We start from the raw sequence: 14,178 nt of genomic DNA, 5'->3' as shown, positions 1-14,178 counted from the left end.
TGATCAGAACGGCAGAGTCACTTGCTGTCTTCAAGAAACGAATAAAAACTCAACTATTTAATCTCCACTCTCCTTCCTAATCTGCAATTGCCTCTCTGGCTATACCAATAACTGTACTCAAAAAAAAAAAAAAAAAAAAAAAAAAACGCTTTGCTTCTTAGACTTTACACACCTAAAACTTGCCTACAGCACTTATTCATTGTTGCTCTTATAGTTGTGTAAATTGTTTCCTTGTCCTCATTTGTAAGTGGCTTTGGATCAAAGCATCTGCTAAATGACTAAATGTAAATGTAAATGTAATGTGATCAAAATTCAATGTCAGGACATTATTTTGATGTCCTATAACGACATCAAATTATGTTGATATTTGGTTGATTTTAGGTTGTGTTAGAAAGTGACCAAAATCTAATGTCAAGCCAACCTCTTAAACCTATGTCATATTGATGTCAAACACTGACATTTATTCATCAGGTATGGCAACCAAAGTCTAACGTCTGATAGACGTCATATTGGTAATGTCCACTCAACTTCAAGCTGTAGCATCATTAGACGTTGATATTTGGTTGATTTTAGGTTGGACATTGACGTCAGCCTGATGATGTTCTGATGTCAACCCGATTTTCATATCCAAACAAAATGCAACATCCCCATAATGTTGAGGTAAAACATCAATCTGACGTCATGTTGATGTCCTGTGCCTGCTGGCTGTTTAAAACTTTTCTGGTCATCATACAGTAAACATTTGCCATCTTCTTATTAGTGACATGGATCTAAACAGTCTGTTGGTCAATGCGTGTAAAGATTTTAGACATCTCATTGGACACTTTTAATGCTTCCAATCAATTATAACTCGCCCATGTCTTGAGGTAGTTCATTATGATGCAATTTAACTTCTATGTGCAAGTTGATTGGACAGATATCACAGGACAGATTTTTAAAAAATCCCCATAGACAAGAAAAAATCAAGTAGTGACTGCAGGTTGAAGGAAAGTAGTGGAGTAAAAGTACCAGTACTGCACTAAAAATGTACTCAAGTGAAAGTAAAAGTACGCATTTTTAAAACTACTTAGTAAATTACCATTTCTGATAAAAGCTACTCAGTTACAGTAATTTGAATATTTGTAATTTAATATTTTACACCACTGGTACACATCAGGGTGTTGCTATTAATATGTGGAGCATTGAAATCGCCTTTACACATGCTTTACTTTTATTTTTGGATCACACACTCTGTGTATAGAGAGCAATGGTGCAAAGCATGCATTGGACATTTTTCAGATGCTTAAGCTCTGTTAAACTTTGAATCTTCCTCTATGGTCCTGTCAGTCAACATTTATACTCATCACATAAACTTGGATTGCTGCACTGTGTAAGACTCTGCAGGGATCATAATCCAACTGAACAAATATTTCTATAAAAAGGCAAAATGGCTGTGAAGGCGGTACCGCAGTGGGCACTGCAATCTAAAGTAAACGTGTGCATCTGCTATGCTAATAGGCTTGTTGGAGATACGCCTCTCCTCATGTAAAATTTAGATGAGAGTAGGCAGCTTCAGGAAAAGAAGAACTAAAAATAAATGCAGTCAAGTCAGACAGTTCTTAATTCTTAAATCATGATTAATGTGTCAATCTGGATTTTTTCTTCTGAAATAAAATACATAAATAAGAGGTGTCATGGTGACGCCAATGGTAGCACGATCACCCCAGAGCTAGAAGGTCGCTGGTTCGAGCCCTGGATGAGTCAGTTGGCATTTCTGTGTGCAGTTTGCAAGTTTTTGTTTGCATGGGTTTCCTCAGGGTGCTCCGGATTTCCCTACAGTCAAAAGACATGCATTTTAAGTGAATTAAATAATCTACGTTGGTGGTAGTGTACATGAGTGAATGTGAGAGTGTATGGGTGTTTCCAAGTGTTGGAATGTGGCTGGAAAGGGCATCAGGCTGCGTAAAATATATGCTGGATAAGTTGGCGGTACATTCTGCTGTGGCGAGCTCTGATTAATAAGGACTTGTCCAAAAAGACAATAAATGAATAAATAAATAAAATAAATATGGAGATCAATGAACAAAAAAACCAATAAAACTTTGTTTTGACAATTAGTCAAATCAATTCTTTGAACTGCAACTGTGTTTGCAGATTTTTCCATCCAAAAGGTGCTGCATAATTAAAAGCCTTTTTTCCCATCTCAGTCCGCACTTTAGGAACAGAAAGTAAATAAATATCCTGTGACTGAAGACTAAAGACTGAAGTTAAAAACAGGCTTTCTACAAATGTAATTCTCTAGATATGATGGGAGTAAACCCAGTATATATTTGCTAACAAGGATATGCCAATGCTTAAGCCTATGAATGAACAAAGCAGACCAAACTACCCTAGTATACAGCACACAACGATGAGTAAGGGATTTAAAATTTGTCATAAATCTTAGTGCACCACAGTAAACAGTGTCCAATGCATGCAGACTCTAAGATTAAGCATGCATATGGATAACATCACCGTAGTCCAATATCGACATAAATGTTGCATCAACCAGCTTCTTTTTAGCATTAAAAGAAAGAATATATTCTATTTCATAATGCTAAAATAGAAGACTAAAATCACTTTTAATTTTTTCACCAATTGCTGAAAATGAGATCTGAAAGAAAGTGTATCATCAATTAAAATTCCAAGATATTTATACTGGGACACCAATTCAATCTCTGCACCATGAATAGTAGTAATAGGATCTAGCCTTTGCTTGGTTTGTTTTGAATTTGTAAATAGTATAAGCTTTGTTTTATCTGCATTTTAAACTAGTTTCAACTCATAAATTATGTTGAAGTACATTAAAAGCGATCTGTATTTGAGAAAGGGCCAGCTTGGGTTTATATGTGTATATGACTGTATCAACCCCATAATAATAAAATTATATATATATATATATATATATATATATATATATATATATATATATATATATATATATATATATATATATATATATATATATGTTGAAGTACATTAAAAGCGATCTGTATTTGAGAAAGGGCCAGCTTGGGTTTATATGTGTATATGACTGTATCAACCCCATAATAATAAAATTATATATATATATATATATATATATATATATATATATATATATATATATATATATATATATATATATATATATATATATATATATAGTAAAAAGAAAAAGAATATAGTAAAAAGAAGAGGCCCCAATACTGAACCCTGTCGAACACCTTTACATACATTCAAAGCACTAGAAACAAGGCCATCCATTGCACACATTGATTTTGTGATTTTGATTTGTAAGATAATTTTTAAGCCAACCAATAGCATGATCAGATAAACCAATACTTTTGAGGTGTTGTAACAGCAAGGTATGATCCACTGTATTAAAAGCTTTGGAGAGGTTGAGTAACAGGGCTGCACAATGTTTTTGAGTGTTCACAGAATCAATAAAGTCATTTAATACCTTTAAAACCGCTGTAATAGTGCAAATAATAAAACATATTTAAGTACTTAAAGTTACTCCACAATATATATATATATATATATATATATATATATATATATATATATATATATATATATATATATATATATATACACTTTTTTACTTTAATACAGATATACAATGTCTAATCTTTTTACATAAATTAAATTTTTTTATATCACACAAATGTATTGCATTTTCTACATATTATTTAATATTACATTAAAAGATTTAACATTAAAACATATTCAACATTTCATGTAAAAAAAACATTTTATGTGAAAATCCTTTATATATTTATTATTTTCAAAAATCTTTTCATAAACTTATGAACCCCTCATGATTCCCTCTTTTGTCTTGAGCATAATAATCCCCTCAAAAACTGAATTTATGATCACATTTTAAAAACAGAGCTAATGAATCTCGAAATGTAAAATAGCACAAAAGTATATAATTCTTTGTCAATGTATGCAGTAACAACAATAAAAGTGCATTTTCCCCTGCAGCATTTTCTTTTACTATTCAAATAAGCTTTGGAGATTAGAAGTGCAGTGCACTTCCCCACGATTCCTCTGTGGTTCATCTTAAAATAGACCTTGGTTTTAATTGCTTTCAGGGTAGTGCATGCAGGGGCCATTTGAAGTAACTGCACGTTTGCTTGTGCTTTCCATCCACAGCTGTGAGTCGGTGAGAGAGGTTCTGTGTGTACAGGGGGAAAAAGTGGAGCAACAGCCTTGGGGCCGAGGAAGGAGAGCGAGCTGTGTCCAGATAAGGAGTGATTCATGGAAGAGAGAGAGAGAGAGAGAGAGAGAGAGAGAGAGATGCATGGCTAAGAATGACCCAATCGACGAGGTCTGGCTCGTGGGATCGATGTGTATTGCCTGTTGCAGCTCATACCTCCCACTAATCACAGTGTGACACTGGCGGTCAATAGCGTGGCCCCCTTTGCCGCCCACCGAGACCTCTTCCCATTCATGCACACCATTGTTTTAATCGCCAGTCCTGCTAATCTCATTTCTTCCCCCTCACTCATTCTCCATCTGTTCTTCTCTCATGGTACAGTCTGCTTCCTGTCCTCTATCAAAAGCTCTCTTTCTCACACCCCTTTCTGATGCATTTCTCTTACCCTCACCTTTCTCTCTCCACTTTTGTCCAGGCTTACATAAGGTGCTAATAGACTCCAGTGTGCAATTCTGCTGAGTGTTTCAGCCCAGTCCAAGCCCACATTTTGTGCTGCAGTAATGACAGCAGAAAGCCAAGACTCTCGCTGTTGCAGCTATTTGAAAACATTTGTAATCGTTAATTATTTTTGCACTATGACAGCTTCTTTGCATTACCCAAACATTGGAACCGTGTTTATACAAAAAACTAAATCTAAATATCATCCGTTAAGATAAAAGTCGATGGTTTAAAACAAACTCTTACCAAAATGACTGAGAAATATCAATGTGTTGCATAATGTACATCTACTTTAGATGGTCAAGGAGGACTTCTTGCTATTTTTGGAGAATTGTACAAAGCCTCAAAATAGATGTGCGATTCTTGCAAATGAGACTCGAGGAGGAGGAAAGCGTCAGCGGGACTGTGGTGTAGTACGTACACAGAGCATGAATCATATTTTTAATGTAACTAGTGCATGAGGGAATTGCAAGATGCAAACAAATGCAGCCATTCAGCTGTGAAGCAGGAAAGGATTGAATAGCTCAAGCCTGTGCTGAAGCGTGACTCACAGACAGATGGAGCGACAGACTCACATTTCAAACTATGGAGAGCTCAGGCGTATGGAGCAGCTAAATCTGCACTGTTAGACCTTACTGGGCTTTTTTGCAGTGGAATACTAGCAAAACTAGTTAGTTAGTCACTGTAATGGCTTGGTTATTAATGGTTCAGTAACTAATTGGAAATTGCTTACAATTATTTATTGTACTATATAGCTACTACTTACAGCATAACACCGCATACACATTAACGGTATATCATATATAGTAGCTATTGTAGTGTAACTAAAATTAATCATTATTCTTTTCTGGTTTTAAAATAGAAAGCATATACATTCTTCAGACAAATGTATTTTATTATTTTGGCAGCAAACAAATATGCAACAGAAAATATTTAACAAAACCTATAAATCACATACGGACTCTGAGCATGTGTCAATATCGCTGCCACATTTGTACAGTGCTCCCAGGAAAAATGTCATTCAGCTGCATTAGTAAAGACTAGGCTAATGTAAAGAGACTGGACTTTAGTGCAGTAACAAGCAAACAAAGAAAACAAAGCACAAAGGCAGAACATTTGATAGGTTAAATTTCGTTTTTGACATTTTTGTATGTTATGAACTTTTGTCCTAAACAAGTATTGATGATAATAGAGTCTCTTACTGCTCTGACCATAAGGCAAAGTAGCAACAACTCACACTAAATACTAGGCTTATGCTAGTTTTGTTGAATGAAATAATCAACCAATGTAAATAAAACATGACAACAAGATGCTGCGGTGCTAGAAACTTATTATCGGTTAAGTAAACGAGTCGTTCATAATGGGATTTCATTCACAAATAAATCGCTCCCCCCGTTAGAATGAGAATTGAATGCAGGAGAGGACGTGTGTTTCAGGACATGGATAAGATCAAATTTAACAGGGAGGGAGGATAATATATTATAATATATTCATGCACACAAACACATGCTCTTTGTCAGAAATGCTTGTGCGATTACTTATACATCGCTATAAAAAAGTTAAATAAAATTAAAATTTTTGTAAATAAAAAAAAATATTTACATACTGATCACCAGGAAAACTCCCGATCATAGATATATGTATATTTATGTGTATATGTGTATGTGTATATATCTCAAGCTCTGGATAGAGAGTCCTCCACTGCACCTTGGTCCCACATTAATTTCAAAGGGGTGCTACCCTGTATTAAAATGGCCACTCTATTGACACATTCCTTCCTTTAGACAACAATAACGTTGGCAAAACTTAATGTAAATATCTATGTAACAAAACCAAACAAATCAATAGATATGAATACATTTTCTATTTACAGTGACACAAAACTTTAAATACCTACCTAAGGTTAAATATTCTACCTTGAATACCTTTTGCATACCTTAAAAAAACATCTGCAGTGTACATATGGTGCTGCGAAAAGGGGCAGGATGATTTATTTACAAGATGATTAGACATTCAAATAACCAACCGATTGGTCCATATTTTAAATTTCTGTGCAGAGAAATGTTTTGTGTACAGTCATGTTTTGATCTTCGATTGGGCTCATGATGCTACATAAAGCGATTTTGCAGGTCTTGAACCAATCTTGAACTTTGCAATGCAGCAAATTGCAATTTGTAGCACAATTTTGCATGAGACCAATAGACTGCACCATTGTGTCGCCTAAACAAACTCAATCCAAAGATTAAAACCTAAAATAAATAAATAAATCAGTCAGCACTGATCCCTATGTTGTTCCAAACCTGTAGTGATAAAAAACCCACATAACCTGATTAATGCATCAATTCAAGAAAGCATTTATACAATAAATACCACTTTTACTAACTTCATTTTAACCTTCCAGTCAAATTCACTTAACCTCTGTAAAAATGTATGGAAGTGCTGTTTAATGGAGAGACGTTTTTTTTAAACAGTTTCTGCTAGTTATTTTACAAGATACTAATATTCAGTTTAACGTGCAATTTGAAGCCTTAACTATGTTGAACTACGCAAGTTAGGTTAATTATAAGAAAAGTAAACAAAGTTACAGCAAATACTGGGACAATTTCCTTGCTCTGTTAAGCATAACTTGAATTATATTTGAAAAAAAAATTTAAACTTTAAAGGAGGGTGAAAATTTTGCCTATGAATGTATCTTGTTCATATATAATACTTACATTTGGACAAGCTCTAATGTGGCATTGGTTGAATCTCGATAGTGAATGTTATAAACATTTAAGGCAAAAAAAAAAAAAAAAAAAAAAAAAAAAACAGAGAGATGAAGTAAAATCCAGCTTCTCATCAATGCAATGTGTTACACTCCCCTCAATGCTGACCATCCACATACCAAAACAGAACAGCAAAAAAAAAAAAATATATATATATATATATAGTGCTGTCAAAATTAACACGTTAACGCATGTGATTAATTCGAAATAATTAACGCGTTAAAAAAAACAATGCAACTAACGCAGTTGCAGGTTTTTTTTTTTTCTGTTGTGGCCAGGGGCAGACCAGGCAGTTTCCCGAAGGGTTTACGTACTTTTTTGGGCTGGGCTGATCATCTTCTTATGATCTGATAGGCCCATAAAACATTTAGCACTGTCATGTTTTTCTCCCTATGTAATTGACGAGCTGTCACGCTCCTGTGAGCTGTCACGCTCTGAAAGTAAGATGTTTCTTTTCCGGACAGAGCCTCCATGTGACTAATCTGCAGCCCATTGGTTCTTTTCTTTATTGACATTGGGCTGACCCAATCACAAACTTCCATGTTGGGCTCTGTGTAATGTAGGTGTGTATTTGTCAAAATAGTCGAGAGTCACGCCTGTTTCTTACGTGCGTGAGAGCAGAAGCGGAGAGCAGGCACTTGCCTTTTGCGTCTGCACTCTGCAGCGTGTAGCGGGGCACAGATCAATATATTGCTGTCTATTCTATCTAGTTACCTATCTGTCCATATAAATATACTTTTTTTTTTTTTTAAATAAATATACTATGAGGGGTGTCAGTCATGTATTTTAAGATGCACTCGGTCAGAAGACAATTCCCAGATAGCAGGCAGTAATCGGCCCGAGCTCGGCTGCCCTCCGGCGCCTCCGGCTCCGACTCGGCATCGGCGAGTGTTATCCGGGCCGAGTGCGGCCCGCAGCTCGCTCGCGCACATGCGGCTGTGATGCGGCTGTAAAGCACTGGCCCGATTCCGGTCAACCATATCCGGTCCGAGTCTGTCTGTAGAGTCCTGGCCGCCTCTGGCAAGGACTCGGCTGATGGCAACCGATTAAGTTCTTATTTTATCTAGTAATCTGTTATTTCCACGTTTAATGATAATTTGAGAAAATATTCATGGTACGATAGCAAAAAAAAAAAAAAAAGAATATTTAGTGTGGATGGTCTCAATGTTTAGACGCAAACAAAACAATATTATTTATAAATAGATTATACATGTCATCTAGAGAAAAACTATGTAAAATTCGCTTATTTTTGAGATAGCACGCTCCTGTGCTGACTGTTTTTTTTTTTTAAAGCAGAAGTTGGTTTCATAATAAACACATGCGTGACTAAACTCATGATCCAAACTCCAATCCAGACGGTGGCGGTAATGCTCCAAAAAGCTGGTTGTCAACCACCATGGCACGAAGATCACAAGAAGAAAAAGTTTGGTTTTTCAAAAATTCACGTCGATTCCGGTCAGAAAGGTAAGCTTTTTACTGCTTGTGTTCTGTATAATTAGCAAATTTAGAGCTTAAAACATTTCCACGGTGTTTGGTTGTAACAGCGTTTAGTAATTTAAAACAGTTTGATACGAAATGTAACTTGCTTTAAGAAACACGACTGGAGCTAATGTATGCTAACGCTAACGGTTACAAACACGTCTGAAAGTTCCTTTTCCTTTTACACAATGTTAGATTGTAACGTGTGTAGTAACTGAAAACTATTTTAATTATTTTAAAGAAACATGAAACGAATTTGTGTGTAACGTTATGCTAACTTTGCGTTAAAGAAAGTTACTGTAGACGAATCCATTAACGCTAACGTGGCAAAACGTGTTATTTTTCTTGATTTAACATTATAAAGTACCGTGGATGTTGAAAAAATCATTGTACAGGCGTTTACTTATCCAACAGTATTAATTCTGTGATTATGTGTAAATAAAAACTAATCGTTTTGGATTAATAAAATATTATTGTTTATCTTGTTTATGCAGTTAGTCACGAAAAATGATTGAAACTCGACTGTTTACTATTCTCTTTAAATTATCCAAGAGAAATATATTACTATGCACTTTAATTCATATGTGTTAGCCTATGTGAATCAATTATATCTTTTGTTCAAGCTGTAATGGTCAGTTAATGTAAAACTGAACGTCTTAAAGCAGATTTTGATGTTTTTTTATGTTATTGACAGTGATAAATTCTGATTTAAATGAATGGGTAACAATATTTGTTGGTTAAGTCTTATTGTTCTTGTTTAACAAAGGTTAGTGAGATCATTTTGCAGCACATCACGACCAAAGAAGTCAATGGCACACTCTTTTGAACGTGAATAGGCATGTTATAGTTGTGTGCTAAAAGTCCATTATAAGCTGTAAACTGCTGATATATTTTCAACATAGATTGAGCTTTTCAGACATTACATTACTAATTGCTTCACAAACAGCTGAAATGGTTTATTGTTATTGGCTATCATCATCAAACATTTTTCACAATGGTAGGTTAATCTTCATGGGTACAGAATAATGCATGTGCTTGACCATCTTACAAATCTATGTCTCAGATTCATAAGGCTGTCACTCTGCATGAATCTCCAAATAAATCTTGTGCAACCTTCTGTGTACTGATTATTTACACTATAGGTATTATATGCATTAATTAACTTTGATAGTATTTTAGGATTTGAACTTTTCTTTACGGGAGGTTAACAACAATGTGATATTTCATTATAGATGCATATGAGGAAGCTCGACTCAAACATCCAACATCCAACCCAACTGTGATTTCTGACTGGTAGACAGATGAGGATGATGATCGCCTGTCATACATCTAAAGACAGAACAGGTTTGTTTGCAATTATTTTAAACACATACTGTCAACATTATGTCATTGATCTATTACAACCTGTGAGTTTTGCCCTGGCACTATACTAAAGTGATGTTTTGTTTTGTAAATGTATCTGATCAAGGGACAGTATAGACACATCTATACCATGATGAAGAAAAATTACTTGGAACAAAGAGGCTGGATAAAAGGCAGGTATGAAGATTTCAGAAATCAATGCAGCACCACAAGTACCACCAATGACTATGGCAGAAATCTTAAGACCACCATCAAGATGCACAGATACTGTACATTCCAGTACACCAGGCGTGTCCAAACTACGGCCCGCGGCGAGGCTTTTTATAAATATCAATAGAATCTGGCCCGCTATACAAAAATGAACGTAATTCAATAAATAACCACCGGGTGTCGCTATTACATGCATTCAATTAAGCAGCAGTTCTTGTTATGATCTATAAATCTATCTATCTATCTATCTATCTGTCTGTCTGTCTGTCTGTCTGTCTGTCTATCTATCTATCTACACACAGTTGAAGTCTGAATTATTAGCCCCTCATTGATTTATTTTTCTTTTTTAAATATTTCCCAAATAATGTTTAACAGAGCAAGAACATTTTTACAGTATGTCTGATAATATTTGTTCTTTTGGAGAAAGACTTATGTTTTATTTCGGCTAGAATAAAAAGCGGTTTAAATTTTTTTATGAACTATTGTAAGGTCAAAATTATTAGCCCCTTAAGTCTTCAGAACAAACCATTGTTATAAAATAACTTGCCTAATTACCTTAACTTGACTAGTTAACTTGATTAACCTAGTTAAGCCTTTAAATGTCACTTTAAGCTGTATAGAAGTGTCTTAAAAATATCTAGTCAAATATTATTTACTGTCATCATGGCAAAGATAAAATAAATCAGTTAGTAGAAATGAGTTACTAAAACTAATATGTTTAGAAATGTGTGGAAAAAAATGTTTAACTCTCCGTTAAACAGAAATTGGGGAAAAAATAAACGGTGGCTAATAATTTAGGGGGGCTAACAATTCTGACTTCAACTGTATTTATATATAAATATATATATATATATATATAAATATATATATATATATATATATATATATATATATATATATATATATATATACACACACACACGTGTCTGTGTGATGTATGTAAAATTTGGCCCGCGACAACGTTTGTTTTTTTGCATCTGGCCCTCGACCCAAAAAGTTTGGACACTCCTGCAGTACACCTATGAACATTTACAGTCTTTGTTCTAGTGCAGTTTGAGATCAAGACAGAACTTATTGCATCTCGTGATGTCTTTGTAAGAATTGAAGACATCACTAAATTTGTTAAGGTTTAATGCAGCTAGAAAGTAAAGATCAACGAGAGATTATCAGCAGTGTCTAACCCACTGTTGTATTTACAGAAGTTGTATGAGAATAAGCTACAGGTTGATTTATACTAATCTGTTATTTTTCTTTTTTAGCACGACTGACTGAAGTTTTAAAATCATGCAACGTCATAAAGCAGCAGCTGGGCCTGATTCTCACAAAACCAAAACAGACGTGATGAAATTCCAGATGTAAACACATTTGACCTTCCTTTGGCCAATTTGATTTGGAAAAGCTTGAAAATCAACTAAAGGAGCAGCCCGAACAAATGAAGAAACTGGTAAGTTCAAGCTCTTGCTAATTTCAAAGTGTTTTAAGTTTATTTGTTTTTTTTTATTGTTTTTTTTTTTGCTTCGTAGGTAGCCTACTTTTTTCCTAATTTTTTCTTTTTTTTTTTTTTACATTAGTACTTGTTCACTACTAATTATCTGTTTATCTTTTAATCACAGATGGAGTGAGGACAAATGTCCATACCACGCCACTGATAAAGAAGTGGAAAAATGCATTACAAGGTAGCTACAACTTGCCCCTGACAGGGATGGAGGAAGAAAGAAGAGAAAGCTAATGTGTCAAATGTCTACATCACTATTTTGTTTTATTTTTTAAACAACATTTTAAGTGTATTAGGATGTTCCCTGATACTTGAACAATTTGTTTCTTTCATTTGCATTTATTTATATATATATATATATATATATATATATATATATATATATATATATATATATATATATAAATATATGTGTGTGTATATATGTGTATATATGTGTGTGTGTGTGTGTGTATATATGTATGGTATGTATGTATGTGTGTGCGCCAAATTCTGAAGAAACATCTTGATACATTTTTAATAAACGTAATACAAATACAATTGTAAATATAAAATTGCACAAGACGTGTTGAAAGAAAATTGCTGTTTGTGCAATTGATTTTGTTTAAGTTTATTTAAAAATAAGTTTGACTTTATACTTCTGCAATTATATATATATATATATATATTTGTTTGTTTATTATTATTTTAATGTTTTATTAAAAAATGTTTCAAGATGTTTCTTCAGAATTCTGCAGTACTTTTTACAAGTTTGACTTGGATATTTTACGGATTGTCATTGGTATTTTTAAGATGTTTCTTGCTATATCTTAAATTGGTTTCTATATTTAGGTTTATATAAAATTTAGCTGTTTTTTACAAATTCTATCTATTGGGAAAACAGGGTTGTTTTAAAAACATCTGTGTTTGTGTGTAATTTTTAGATTTTTTGTTTAAATCTTTCTGTGTGTCTTTATTGTGTTGTTTTATTGTTGTTTTTATATTGATATTCTTGTGCACTACAAAATTATGTATAAAATTTTAATACTATTTTTTTCTTGCAATCAATAAACGTTTAACATTTATTTTGTCATTTGTCTGATTATTTTCGTTACAGAATATGTATGCAGTTTGCACTTTATTCAAAGGTTAAACGCAGTGCTTACACTTTGTGTTTACATTATAGTCTGTGTTTGCTGTTATATAAATTCAAATGGTTGTAATACCATATATCAAGTACCAATGTAATACCAAAAGGTTTTATAAGGTGTATAAATACGGAGTCGCGCCAGCTCCGGGCCGCAGCGCACATTACCCTCGCGCCGATTCCGGCGCGGATGCGCAGCGTCGGCTCGCTTACGGCCGCCGCATCTGGCCCGCTTGATTCGGGCCGGAATCGGGCAGTGAGTCCACAGGCATCCGGCCCGAGTCCGGCAGCCGAAGTTGGGCCGAGGGGTTAGTCTCCGGCAGGCGACAATCTAGCCGGAACTGGCCCGAGTGTATTTTGCTATCTGGGTTGCATGAGATATCATGACAATTTGTTTTTGATCATCAGCATGATGTAGGCTTAAAGTGAAAATAATGTTTATACAATATGATTATAATGATATTTATACATGACCAACCTAGTGTGCAACTTAAGCAACTTTTTTTAACATTTAGTTTTGTGGTTTGGGCCCAAACAAATATTTGTTGCATTTTTTCAATTGTTTAAGTTTATTTGATTGACAATGTAAAATCTTTTAGCTACGTTTGATGTTTTATTGTTGAGTTTGACATTGTTTTAAGGGTCTCTGATACACTGCTTTTACTATTTATCTTTATTTTATTAATTAACATTACCTGTGTGTGTCAGACAGTTTTTGTCATGTTCATTATTTATTAGGCTCCCTCAAAACACACAGGCACACACATTTCCAGTGTGGATTTTAATTTTATTATAATAATAAAAAAATTAAGTTTTTAATTTGTCAACTCTCGTTATTTCCTATATATGGCTTTTGTGCTTTTATAGAGTGGGAGTTGGTAAACATATTCAAGGGTGTGGGGTGATGGGGAGCATTTTGATTGATGTAGTGGGCCCCTTCTGGCCCAAAATGCCAGGGCCGATTATTTTGTCCCAGTCCAGCACTGCAATTAGTACAATTGTTTGTATTCAATACTTTATTATTATTATTATTATTATTTATTATTATTTTTTTTTCATTTTCCATATCTGTAATACTTGT

General features: G+C 34.1%; 1 protein-coding gene and 1 long non-coding RNA gene across 5 annotated transcripts in view; one reads left to right on the top strand and one right to left on the bottom strand.

Annotated features, from left to right (window-relative positions):
- nlgn3a (neuroligin 3a) overlaps positions 1 to 14,178 on the bottom strand; it is a 300,140-nt gene that overhangs the window by 45,662 nt on the left and 240,300 nt on the right.
- LOC147840795 (uncharacterized) lies at positions 8,819 to 13,035 on the top strand. 2 transcript variants are annotated; one of them, XR_015944957.1, is made up of 5 exons: positions 8,819 to 8,889; positions 10,137 to 10,248; positions 10,373 to 10,439; positions 11,736 to 11,920; positions 12,090 to 13,035. It is a non-coding gene; the product is annotated as an uncharacterized LOC147840795 (long non-coding RNA). The 2 variants fall into 2 exon arrangements; XR_015944956.1 differs by having other exon boundaries at positions 10,373 to 10,443.

The sequence above is a fragment of the Danio rerio genome, chromosome 14, assembly GCF_052040795.2.
Source record: "Danio rerio strain M-AB ecotype USA chromosome 14, GRCz13ab, whole genome shotgun sequence".
In the NCBI taxonomy this organism is placed as follows: Eukaryota; Metazoa; Chordata; class Actinopteri; order Cypriniformes; family Danionidae; genus Danio; species Danio rerio.
Note: the sequence above shows the minus strand (reverse complement) of the source record. Positions and strands in the feature narration are given on the sequence as shown.